Below are 14725 nucleotides of genomic sequence, written 5' to 3'. Positions count from 1 at the left end.
AAAGGGTCATAATTATTAAAATTGATTTAAACGTAAATTATATTTAATAGTATTTGTTTGAAATAAAATATCAAAACTATTTCTACGAAATTTCATAAGATTTATCCCACATAAAAAGAGTTCCTTGATGAAAAGGAAGAAATCAAAAGTTGGAAAAGAGACAGTATTTTTAAATTTTGTAAAATATTTTAATTCCTAGCTAAGCGCCTTTGTCTTTCAAACTCATCTTCGGAGCTATGCTACAAGAGAGCAATGATGAAAATAACTAATTTTAATATAACAATTACCGACCATTGTGCTAACCAGGATGTTTTATTAAGAATGCAAAAGGAAGGAAAAAAACCACAATAAAAACAGCCAATGGGTCACATCATAAGGAACAGCGAAAGATATAGGTTGCTGCAATTAATTCTACAAGGAGTAGTAAAAGGAAAACGGGGACAGAAATGCAAAGGATTTCCTGGATAAAAAATCTACGTACGTGGTTCAACACAACAACTACAAATCTTTTCAGAGCAGCAATTTGCAAAATACAGATTGCCATTATGGTCGCTAACTTTTGAAACGGATAGGGACCAATAATTCACATACTTCAAATATAAAGTACCCTACTAGAAGAGATCGTGTGGTAAGCAAAAAATTGCTGGTTCTATTTTTTCTTTTCATTTTTAAACAATAAAAAAACACACAAAGGACTGTGTACACTGACTCCGCAAAAAAACACATTGAAAAATTTGGTTATGGTACTGGTGTCAGATCCTAACCATTTTTACTGGAGTTGAAGCAGCAGATAGAGTGAGCAAAATCGAATGCTAGCCCTTTAAAAGATTTTTCAAAAATGACAATTAACATATGGCATTAGAAAATTAAGATTTTCTAAAAATTATCGAAAAATTGTTGAATTGACATGATTTCAAATATTCATTGGTTTTTACCAATGGCTCAAAAAAATCTCGTAAATGTGCAATTATACTAAAACGTTAGAGCAACATAAATCGCTTATTTGACCGAAACAAAATTAAACTCAATCAAATAGAAACCCCCACAAATGTGACATAATACTAGATAAAAAAAAAGATATAGATATCATTCTAAGTACACAAAAGATACTTTCATAAAAATGTTTTTCTAATCGATATATTGATGTAAAAAGGTATACCACTCAATTCATTATGTTAAAATCTATTAACTTTACCAATAGGTACCCTTTTAAAGTGAGTATTTAGTTTTACTAACAGAAAAATTCTCACAACTAATATAAAACGAAATACAGTTTTTTTAAATAAATATAATCATGTGTATAATTCTTAAAATAATAAATACCTATATCACAATATTATATATATATATATATATATATATATATATATATATATATATATATATATATATATATATATATAACACATATATATAACACTTTCTATATACACTTTTATTCCGGGTAAAACCATTCCACAATCACCGACTTATTTAAATTTCTTATCGATAATATTTGAAAGTCTTGTCTCTGAGGCCTAATGAACAATTCTTCGAACAACTTAAAATACATATTTTGTCTTATACAGGATGTTTGAAAATTCATATGCCCGTGTCTTTATGAAATATCAATAATTTTAATTTTTATTTAAGTAATAAAATTTGTATATCGGTTTTTTATTGCTTATGGACATTCAAAAGTACAACAAATCCCCGCCTTTGTAATCGATAAAATTTATCAATTTATGCAACTAAATTTTCTCGAGGCAAAATAAACGCACTTCCTGTATGCTATCTGTACTTATGCTACGTATTATCCTATCCTACTATCTACTTTATACAAATTTAAATCTTCATTCGTGATATTTATATACATCATGGATATTATAAATACCTCTGATCTTTTCAGAATCCATATGTTTCAACTCATAGCTGTTTACTCCATCTTCGTTGTTTACTATGTATGGCCCTTCGAAAACAGGCATCAATTTTGCGCAAATACCGGTCTGAAGATTTGACACTCTTAATGCTCTTACCATTACTTTGTCATCCTTTTGGAAAGTTACTGGTCTTCGTTTCCTATTATGACCCTGTCTCTGGATGTATTTCTCATTGCTTCTTCTTAATCTCCTCTGAACGGTTTCTATAACCTGTCGATACTCTCTTTGTTCTGGATCTTCCCACGGTCTTATCGGCATGACGCCTTTCATGATGTATTCTGGTGTTTCTTTCGTTACTGTACTTGGCATGGAATTTAGGTACATCTCTATTTCTCCCAATTTTCTGTCCCATCGCCGATGTTGACCATCCGTTGCAATGCGAAGAAATTTCGTTACCTCTTGTATAAATCGCTCAGAAGGATTACTTTGGGGATGCCTGATGCTTACAAAGTTCGTCTCGATTCCCCGTTCTCTAAGCTGTCCCTTGAAACGATCATTTCGGAAGTACGTTGCATTGTCTAGTAAAATTTTTCTTGGGGTTCCTACCGTAGCGATGAAATTGTCTATTTTTCTCAATATTTCTTCCCCTTTTGTGGTGCGGCAACTATATAATTTTACGTATTTTGAGAACACATCCACCATCACCAGAATATGCTTGTTCCTTTGCGTGGTCACAATTAGATCGCTTAACATGTCGATGGCTATAATGTCCAGGTTGTTCCGGGATACAATGCTCTTTGCAATATTTTCGTTTTTAAAATTCCTGCTCTTGTATTTCTGGCATACTTCGCATTTCTGTGTGATCTCTTTTGCAATGTGGTAATCTTGTCGATTGATGTAGTTTTCCCTAAATACAAGCCATACCTTTCTACTGCCAATATGTCCATTTTCCTCGTGTAGTTTCTTGATGATTCTTTCTGCCAATGTCGGTGTCACTAAATATAATTCCTTTCCGTCTATTCTCTTAAAAAATATCTCGTTTTCTAGCTCTGCTCTTCTCTTTTCTCTTTCTTCTAGGCCTTCCTGGTCGGTCCTTATCTCATTTAACGAAAATATCCCTTCGTCTTGTGTCAGTATATTCAATCCCACATGTAATGTAATTGTCTCCTTTTTTCCTGTATCTTCGTCCCGTGTTAAAGCGTCAGCTATTATGTTGTCTTTCCCTTTGATGTATCGAAATTGGAAATCATACTCTTGTAAGAGCAGAATGCCTCTGTGTATTCTGTTATTTACCAATCGATTCTTCATGATGTGTATCAATGCTGCATGATCCGTTTCGATGGTGAATTTAGCTCCCAATAAGTAAAACCTTAATTTGTTTACGCAAAATAGTACACTGGCGAATTCCAACTCGGTGACACTGTATTTTCTCTCATGTGTTTTAGTCACTCGAGATATAAAACATATCGGAACCTCTTGGCCGTTTTGTATTTGCGACAACACTCCTGCAAATTTCTGTATCGACGCATCCGTACGGAGTATAAACGGCAAATTGTAAATAGGGTGATATATTTTTGTTCCTTTAACAAATTCTTGTTTCAATATTTTGAAAGCTTCCTCCTGTTCTTCTTTCCAATTCCATTTTGTCCCTTTCTTTAACAATTTTATTAAAGGAATTTCTTTTTGGCTTAAATCGGGAATTAATTTCTTGAAATAATTTATCGTACCGAGAAACCCTCGCAATGTTTTTAGATTTGTTGGTCTTGGGTATTCGTCGATGAGCTTTACTCTGTCCTCGGCTAGACTTACAGTTTCGGTGTCAAGTTTGAAACCCAAATAAATCACTTCCTTTTGAAAAAATTGACATTTTTCAATGTTTAGTTTTAATCCCGCTGTGTCCAATTCTTTCAAAATTATTTTGATATGTTCCACATGACTCTGCATATCTTGTGAAAAAATTAATAAATCGTCGATGTAATGGACGATGAACTCTTCATGGTGATTCAAAATGGTATGCAAAGCTCGTACAAGTGCTGCACAGGCGCTTTGTAATCCAAACGGAACTACCTTAAATCGGTATACTATACCATCAATTGAAAAGGCAGTGTAGTTTCTACACTTTTCAGCCAAAGGTATTAACCAAAAACTATGCTTTAGATTAATTTTTGAGAAAATATGTGATCCCGTGATCCTTCCAAAAATGGCCTCGATATTCAACGGTGATTCATATTGTGATACTGTGTGTTGGTTGATATTTCGGGCATCTAAACAGAGTCTTAACTCTCCACTGCTCTTCTTCACTATCACAATTGGGTTAATATAGGGTGAGTCACATCTCTCAATGATTTGATCTTCCAACATTTTTTTGATTTCTTGCTTTACTTCTTGCCGATACTTATAAGGAATTGGATAAGTCTTCGATCGAAAATTTCCCAAGTTTTTCACCTCAAATGAGTGCTCGTATTTTGTGGCCACTCGGTTTTCCTCATTTATCAGCGTTTCATAGTCTCTTAAAATTATACGCAAATCATTTTCTTTGCCTTCTCCACATATCAATTTTTTGTCTCTCCCATCAAATTTTTCGCACATATTCACCGTGTACTCCGTGTCTTCTTCAAACACCACTGTCTCCATTGTGTCCTCTTCATCTTCCTTTGTTTTTTTTTTTGTTGGGCTCGTCTCTTCTTTTGAGGAATCCCAAGTTTTGCTTTCATTTCTTGTCAAAATTTTTCCATCTTCTTCTCCTGAGCTCGTCTCATCTTTTGAGGAATCCCAGGTTTTTTTTTCTTTGATCTTTTTCAGACCTTTTCCCCTCTTTCTTCCTTTTCCTTTCTTCGTCGCCAGGTTCATTTCCACCGTTTGTTCTTTCTCTGATTCGTCCGTAATTTGTTTCTCTTGTTCCTTATCCTGTTCTTCTTCTTTTTCCTTGGTTATTTTCATCGTATTGGTTTTGAAGTCGATCACTACATGTTTTTCCGTTAATTCGTCAACGCCTACAATCATGTCATGTGACATATTCGGCATTATTACACATTGAAGTGCATACATATTTTTTTTCAATCGTACCATTACTCGTATACCTTCATTTATTGTTGCCAATGTCCGTTTATTTGCGCCCACTAAATTCACCCTAGGTATTTTATAAATTAGACTTGTTAAATTTACTTCTTCGATTAATTTTCTGTTGACCAGTGTTATTTCAGAGCCTGTGTCTATCATAATTTTAATTGGTTTCTCATTTATAAATCCATCCACAAATTTTAAATTAACTCCATTTCTCTTTTCATTGTTTCCTGCCAGTTTAATAAATTCCTTGGGGTGACAAAAAATTCCTGTTTGTTTCTTCGTTTTTAGTGAGCGCCTTCTTGAAAACACGCCTGTTGTTCTTCTGTGTTTTCTCTCCCGTCATCTTCTCTCTCATATTCATTTTCTTCTCTTTGCATATTATTTATTTCTCTTCTGTTCTCTTTTGGTCTATCATTCCCGTATCGATTACCGCGAGATTCCTGTTCATTCCGTGGGTTATTGTATCTGTTTCCTTGGTATGGGCGGTTATTTCTACTCTGATTTTCCCGATCTCTGTTTTCATTCCATCTCTGGGTTCTGGGTTCATAATTCTCTCTTCCGTTCGGTCTATTTTCATATCCCCGTCTAGGTATGAATTCTCGTCTTGTATAATCTCTTCTAAAATTTTGACCTCTATCTCTATATTCTTGGTTTTCTCTTTGTCTATAATTTTCTTGCGGTCTTCTTTCTCTTCTTTCATGCCTACGTGATTCTCTCATTTGCAAAAATTGACATAAGCTGTCAATGTCCTTGTAATTTTGGAGATTTATGTGGTCTTCCAAGGTATCTTCAAAATGTCGCGATATCAACTCTACCAATTGTTCTGATGAATAATTATATTGCAAATGTTTTGCATTATTATAGAGTTGTAATGCGTACATCTTTTCTGTTACGCCCATCCTCTCATGGTATTTTCCATTTTGTAACTCTTTATTTACTTGTAGTTGCTGGATTTTTCCCCAGAAATAATTTAAGAATCTTCTCTCAAAATCTTGCCAATTGTCCAATTCTTCTTCCTTGCTGACAAACCAAAGATTTGCCTCTTCTTTGAGATGGTTTCTGATGGTTTCCTTTGCTGTTGCAAACGGTCCTATGTATTTGACTTTTTCCTTTAGGTTATTTATAAAAGGCACTGGGTGTATTTTCCTTATATCCCCGCCAAATCGTACTTTTACGTCTTCTGTGCTATGTACGATGACTTCCTTTCTTTCTACTCCTCTTATCTCCATCTCTGCAATTTGTTTAAATCTCCTTTCCGTTTCTTTCCGGTCTTCTTGTAGCGCATTTTCAAATTTTATTTCTATCTGTTCTAATTCCCTTTTTTGCATACTCTGAATATCCTTCATTTTAGTTTCGATTTCTTCTCTCTGCAATTCTATTTTCCTTTCTGTTTCTTCCCTACTTCTTTCTAAACAGACTTTTATTTCGTTTTCATATTTGTCCATACGCGTTTCCATTTTTTGTTCCATTTTTCTTTGGTTTTCTTCCAAATTGTCCAATTTTTTTTCCGTTCTTTGTTGTGATTCATCCATTATGTGTTTTGTTTCCAGTTGATTTTTATCCATTTTTTGTGACGATTCTTGTATTTGTTGTGTCTGTATTTGCATCATAGCTAATAATTTTTCTAACATCCCTGTTTCTTTTCTTTCCTCCATTATTGTAGCATTTCCTTCATTATCCGATCCTTCATCAATAATTGTTTCCTCTTCTATCTTATCCTCTTTCCTTTCTTGCGTTTTGCTTTGATTCCTTGTGGTCGACATGTTCGTTAGATTATTTATCCCCGCCAAATATGAAACTTTGAAATTTGTGCAATAATATCCCCGCCAAATGTAAAATTCTACTGGTCTGTTGCAACAAACGGGACTTTTCCTGTTCAAATGTAATAACTCTTGAGTACGAGTATCAAATTTCAATATCCCACAAATAAATCAAATGGTAAAATATCAAATGTCAAAATCAATCAAATCATTCAAGTATGGTAAAATTATCAAATTTAAATATCACACAAATAAATCAATTATGGTAACCTATAAATTGTCAATATCACGAATAAATCAATTATGGTAAATTGTATCTTAAAAAAAAATATAATCTTTATGTCCTCAATTTTTACATAATATTTCACTTTATCCCCGGCATATAAACTTTCAAATATCTGCTCGTCTACTCCTATCCTTTCAAATTTGCCAACTAGAAATATTTTTCAAAGCTTTACACCTTGGGGGCCATTTTGTTATGCTATTTAAATTGTATTATATTGCTTACTTAGGAAAAATCCTGTCTATGTTTATTAAATGAACTACTCTCCAATTAATCACAATAAATCAGCATTAATTAATTACAATCTCAGGCTATTTAAATTGTACGATTTACCTTTGATCGTGGATTCAAAATATTTTCCAATTGGCGTCCTAATCGGGATAGGTAATATGACCTGAATAAAATACATAGAATTTCAACTGAACTATATGTGAGATGTCCTTTATTTTAATGAAATTTTATATAACAATCAATCCTGTAATATTTGCAATATACTAACTTTAAATATATGAGAAGTTGTTTTCTATCATGGACCCAAATGTTATTTTACATTGATTTTTAATATGTGTTATAACTAAGCTCTTTTTATAATTCCTTTTTTTTTTAAGTGATCGCAAAATTAACTGTCTCTATTATTTATTCAATTTATTTAATTAATAAATGAAAATCACACTCCGGCTCTAATGAAATTTGACTGACCTTTCCTTCTCTGCCGTTGCAATTCTATGGCCACGCCACAACAAAAAAATCCTTTCTCTTCTTCTGCTCCTATTGTGGTCCAGATGACGTACACCTTTCTCCTATCTGTCCTTGTATCTCCAAATGTTTCCGGCTTCGTCTGCTATTAATATTCTTATGCCCTTTGGTTTTCTATCTCTCTGTACCCCGTTCCTCACACTGGTCAGCTTTTACACCGCAAATAAACACACCCGGTAAATTACGTCTTCGGGACTTCAAACAAACACAAATCACCAAGCTCCTTCCTTCTTGGACGACGAAAACTGACTACTAACTTTTTTTTCTCTCTCCTATCTCATAGCCAAAATCAACCTCCTTGCATTCAAAATTTGACCAATAAAAATCATCCACCTCTTGTGACGTATATCGTTACCACCCAACTCTCTCTATAAAACGTCATTCGGGTAATTCCAGAAAACAAACTTCTTTAATTATTCTAACTAAATCTATCTGCTTTACAAATATTTCTTACTAATAGCTACAAACGATACCTGTTTCTCAATTCAATGTCTTTTGTTAATAAACTTTTACCGATATAATCTTTCGGGGAGAAAACCACCGCAAATCCCGGTCTATTGTTCAACACTTTCTATATACACTTTTATTCCGGGTAAAACCATTCCACAATCACCGACTTATTTAAATTTCTTATCGATAATATTTGAAAGTCTTGTCTCTGAGGCCTAATGAACAATTCTTCGAACAACTTAAAATACATATTTTGTCTTATACAGGATGTTTGAAAATTCATATGCCCGTGTCTTTATGAAATATCAATAATTTTAATTTTTATTTAAGTAATAAAATTTGTATATCGGTTTTTTATTGCTTATGGACATTCAAAAGTACAACAATATATATATATATATATATATATATATATATATATATATATATATATATATATATATATATATATATATATATATATATATATATATATATAAAGGATGGTCCTTAAGTAATTGTACAAACGAAAACCGTAAATTATACACTTTAAAATATTACGATTTAAGCCAAATTGCTTCAATAAAATGTTGATTTAAGAAAGATACAGGGTGTTAAATTGCAAATTTAAAATTTTATTTTTCGCTATAACTTTCATGTTTGTAAAGATTTATGGATAAAAATTTACAACTGGGTACTTTTAAATATGAGAAATTATAATTTGATACACACTTTGATGTAGCTGATAGAGGGCGCCACATATGCCACATATGTGGCATAAATTTGGACTTAACTTTTTTGCTCTTTGAGTTACCTTTATTTGTGACAAAAAATATTAAATATACATTATTTTAACAAAAAAAAAAGGTATAATAACTTCAAAACTTAACATTTTTCGTGATAATCGTATTTTACAAATCAGATGCATAATTCTGATTTAAGGCAATTACTTCAGGCAACGAAGGAAAAATAGATAAAAACATTAATAAATCTAAATTTTGGTATAAAATACCTTTAACTAAAGTTAATAGTTAACGAAATATTAAATAAAATAAATATATCAGCAGGATAATTAATAATAGGATTTGACAAAAACAGATTAATAGGATTTTACATCAAACATTTTACGTTTAATGTTAAATTAAAGTCATAATCAAATCATTTTGTTTACAAACCAAATTAAGAAATAGTTAAACTAAATAACATAACTTTTTGTCAAAGTAAGTGTTCGATATGTCCACCATTTTCTTTAATTCATTTGTCAATATATAACATAAAAGATCGTCTCATATTAAATAGCATCATTGGTTCTAAAGAAACTGCTGCAGTATTTATTTCTTCCCATAGTTGGTTGCGAATGCTTATGGGATTCTTATAGACACGTTGTTTTAATACGCCCTATACACCAAAATCAAGCAGATTAAATTCTGGGCTACGTGGTGGCTATAATGTATAATGGATGAATATATTCTTTTGGATACATATCCAAACCTTATAGTATATTATGGAACTACATCTTATTTGTCGCAGAGGTTAAATAATCTATTAAACTGTGATGTATCATGTTCATTGGTTACTTATATAAACACGGAATAACCTATCGATGACATTACTTATTTATATGAGTACGTTACAGCTTACAAGTAACTATAATTACATCTCGAACAAATGGTCTATTATGATTAACTAACGAACTAATATTATGCTGAACTAAATTACCTGTGTGTTTACTATATTTATAAAAATATCGGTTATTAGGCCAACGATGATGTTTTTGTAAAAATGCTGAGTCTTTAAGGTTAGATTGGTAGCAAAAGTATTATGAAACAAGACACATATGTGTTATTCAATACCTGGGCTTTAGTTTCTAATTGTCCTAATAAAAATGGGTAAAAAATTTACGTAATGAATAATAAGTATTCTCTTGGGATTTTTTATAAATTACATAATTATATTAATATCTCACCACATTTCCAAGGAATATGACTGCCACGATCAATCCAACGTTCAGAACAGTTATATTTAAGTATGTTTTCACTGCCTTCTCTCTAGAATGTGGTGGTGTACCATCAGCATTTTACAACAGGGAAAAAGTAATACAACGCCAGTAGGTATAGAAACTTAAGAAGCGATAGAAAAGGGAAATTGTAAACATGATGACGGCCAACGTCTGAATACGGACACGGCACCTAAAGAAGAAGATGAAGAATATTTTCTTCAATAAGACATTTAGCAGCTATAACAAAAATTTTGTAATGTTACATTATCATCTTTGAGTTGTTGTAATAAGAATAAACTGTGAATTATGCTTATCTACAGGTATTCAGTGCTTTACCGCACAAATATTACAACTAAGAATTATTATGCAGCTGACTTATAAAATGCAAATATCTCGAAAACGGTTAAATTTTGAGGTTAATAACAAGCATACCTTTTCCTTGTAAAAAATAATGTATCTTTAATATTTTTTAACACAAATAAAACTAACTTAAAGAGCAATAAAGTTAGGATCAAACCTATGCCACACATGTGGCATATGTGGCGCCCTCTATCAGTTACATTAAATTTTGTATAAAATTATAATTTATCCTGCTTTAAAGCATCAAATTATAAATATTTTTGTCCAAAAATATTTACAAACGTAAAAGTTATAACGAAAAATAGAATTTTAAAATTCCACTTTAACACCCTTTATCTTTCTTAATATCAACATTTTATTAAAGCAAGTTGGCTTAAATGGTAATATTTTAAAGTGTAGAATTTACGGTTTTCGATTGTACAAGTACTTAAGGACTACCCTGTATATATATACAGGGTGGTCCTAAAGTAATTGTACAAACAGAAACCATAGATTCTGCACTTTAAAATATTACGATTTAAGCCAACTTGCTTTAATAAAATGTTAATATTAAGAAAGATACAGGGTGTTAAAGTGGAAATTTAAAATTCTATTTTTCGCTATAACTTTTACGTTTGTAAATATTTTTGGACAAAAATTTATAATTGGACGCTTTTAAGTAGGATAAATTATAATTTTATACATAAATTAATGTTACTGATAGATGGCGCCACATATGCCACAGGTGTGGCATAGATTTGTGCTTAACTTTTTTGCTTTTAAAGTTACCTCTATTTGTGTTAAAAAATATTAAACATACATTATTTTTACAAAGAAAAGGTATACTTGTTAGTAACCTCAAAATTTAACCGTTTTCGAGATAATCGCATTTTATAAGTCAGCTGCCTCATAATTCTTAGTTGTGATATTTGTGCGGTAAAGCACTCAATACCTGTAGATAAGCATAATTCATAGTTTATTCTTATTAAAACAACTCAAAGATGATAATGTAACATTACAAAATTTTTGTTATGGCTGCTAAATGTCTTATTGGAGAAAATATTCTTCATCTTCTTCTTTAGGTGCCGTGTCCGTATTCAGACACTGGCCGTCATCATGTATACAATTTCCCTTTTCTATCGCTTCTTAAATTTCTATACCTACTGGCGTTGTATTACTTTTTCCCTATTGTAAAATGCTGAAAAACCAAAATATATAGTTTATGTCAGATGGTACACCACCACATTCTAGAGAGAAGGCGTTGAGAACATAGTTAAATATGAGAACATAAAATACCTTTTCTGAACGTTGGATTGGACGTGGCAGTCATATTCCTTGGCAATGTGATGAGATATTGATATAATTATTTAATTTATAAAAAAACCCAAAATAATACTTATTATTCATTACGTAAATTGTTGTTTACCCATTTTTATTATGACAAATGGAAACTAAAGCACAGGTATGAAATAACACACGTGTCTTGTTTCATAATACTTTTGCTACAAATCTTACCTTAAAGACTCAGCATTTTTACAAAAACATCATCGTTGGCCTAATAACCGATATTGTTATAAATATAGTAAACAAACAGGCAATTTAGTTCAGCATAATATTAGTTCGTTAGTTCATAATATTATCATCATTATCATAATAGTCCATTTGTTCGATATGTAATTATAGTTACTCGTAAGCTTATATGAGTGTATATAAGTAACCAATGAATGAGATACATCACAGTTTAATACATTATTTAACCTTTGCGACATAATATACTATAAGATTTGGATATAGATTCGTCCATTATACATTATAGCCACCACGTAGCCCAGAATTTAATCCACTTGATTTTGGTGTATGTGGCGTATTAAAACAACGTGTCTATAAGAATGCCATAAACATTTGCAACCAAATATGGGAAGAAATAAATACTGCAAAAGTTTCTTTAGAACCAATGATGCTATTTAATATGAGATGATTTTTATGGAATATATTGACAAATGAATTAATGAAAATGGTAGACATATCGAACACTTACTTTAACAAAAAGTTTAGTAATTTAGTTTAACTATTTCTTAATTTGGTTTGTAAACAAAATGTTTTGATTACGACTTTAATTTAACATAAAATATAAAATGTTTGATGTAAAATCCTATTATTCTGTTTTTTGTCATATCCTTTTATTAATTATCCTGCTGATATATTTATTTTATTTAATATTTCGTTAACTATTAACTTTAGTTATTGGTATTTTATACCAAAATTTAGATTTATTAATGTTTTTGTCTATTTTTCCTTCGTTGCCTGGGGTAATTGCCTTAACTCAGAAATATGCAGCTGATTTGTAAAATGCGATTATCTCGAAAACTATTGAGTTTAAAAGTTATTAACAGGTATACCTTTTTTTTGTTGAAATAATGTATCTTTAATATTTTGTATCACAAATACAGTTCACTCAAAGAGCAAAAAAGTTAAGTGCAAATTTATGCCACATATGTGGCATATGTGGCGCCCTCTATCCGCTACATCAAAGTGTGCATCAAATTATAATTTCTCATATTTAAAAGTACCCAGTTGTAAATTTTTATGCATAAATGTTTACAAACATGAAAGTTATAGCCAAAAATAAAATTTTTAATTTGCACTTTAACACCCTGCATCTTTCTTAATATCAACATTTTATTAAAGCAATTTAGCTTAAATCGTAATATTTTGAAGTGTAGAATCTACTGTTTCTTTTTGTACAATTACTTAAGGACCACCCTATATATATATATATATATATATATATATATATATATATATATATATATATATATATATATATATATATATATATATATATATATATATCTATATATATATATATATATATATATATATACATGTCCAAAAGTTTGGAATACATACAAATAATGTATCTACGCCTATGGTGGTTTTAAAAGTGTTGTTGATATTCATTCTATAGCGTTTTTAAATGAAAATGATAAAAAATTTGAATCGCTTTTGTATGATTTTGGTCACATTTAACTGATTAGCGTATTTACGCAATATTGCAGTCTTTGTTTAAATTTGAATTGAGCCGTTTAAAAATGTCTAGAAACGTGATATCTCATTTTGACAGATCTAGAGTAATTGCTTTGTTACAACAGGGCTTGAGTCAAAGTTATAATCGCGAATATTGTTGATGTTACTCAGAGTGCTGTATCGAAAATTAAAAAAAAATTCTAAGATACAAATGACGTCAAGGATCGTCCCAGAAGTGGTAGAAGTTGATGTACAACATCATCTCAAGACGGGCCAATAACATTGATAGCTCGCAGAAATCGTCTGGAATCTACAAGTGATATATCCAGAGAACTTTCTAGGCTTCAAAGACTGAATATTTCACGGTAAACAATAACACGCAGTCTAACTGCGGTAAATTTGTATCGTAGAAAACCGCTACGTGTTCCTAAACTAACCTACCAACACAAAATAGTAAGGTTGCAATGAGCTATAGAAATGGTGTATTATGGTCCTAACTGGAATAACGTGATGTTCTCTGATGGGTCAAAAATTGGCTTGCTATCTGATTCGCGAAGAACACTGGTTTGGAGGGCCCCAGAAAGACAAGCCCGACTAGAAACAGCTCAACCGCGTGTCCCATTTGAAGGTGGCAGTATTATGGTTTGGGGTGGTATTATGAGTGGTACACGGACGCCACTGCTGGTTTTGGAGAGAAGAGCTACTGGTGCTGTGTACATCGAGGAAGTTTCAAGTCCTGTCGTACGTCTATTCCGAGGGGCAGTAGGTGATGAATTTGTGTTTATGCATGACAACGCACCATCACATCGAACAGCAGCAGTACAAAATTTTCTGGAAGAAGAAGGAATATCTACATTACAGTGGCCCTCGAATTCCCCCGACATGAAAGTTATTGAACATGCTTGGGACATTCTCAAAACACGCATTAAGAAGCGAAACAATCCCCCTATTACACTTCGAGAACAAAAAGATGCTGCTCGTGAAGAATGGGAGAGAATTCCGCAAGCCCAGCTCGACCAGTTAATCGGCAGCATGCCAAATCGCCTACAGGCATGAATACAGGCCTATGGAGGAAATACCAATTATTAGTTTTATTAAAAATTATTTTTTTCTATACTACCTAATTTATTTTTAAATGTAAGTTGTACATTGTAAGTTTTTCACTCCAAGAGAATAAATAATTTTTTTGTTTATCGTTTATCTGGTT

General features: G+C 31.6%; 1 protein-coding gene across 1 annotated transcript in view; it reads right to left on the bottom strand.

The window, feature by feature from the left end:
* Positions 1–14725, bottom strand: part of LOC140446378 (uncharacterized) — an 81394-nt gene that overhangs the window by 13962 nt on the left and 52707 nt on the right. The window lies entirely within an intron of this gene.

Source organism: Diabrotica undecimpunctata, chromosome 7 (genome assembly GCF_040954645.1).
Source record: "Diabrotica undecimpunctata isolate CICGRU chromosome 7, icDiaUnde3, whole genome shotgun sequence".
NCBI classification, from domain to species: domain Eukaryota; kingdom Metazoa; phylum Arthropoda; class Insecta; order Coleoptera; family Chrysomelidae; genus Diabrotica; species Diabrotica undecimpunctata.
The sequence above is the reverse complement of the archived record's forward strand: the minus strand, read 5'-3'. Positions and strand labels throughout refer to the sequence as shown.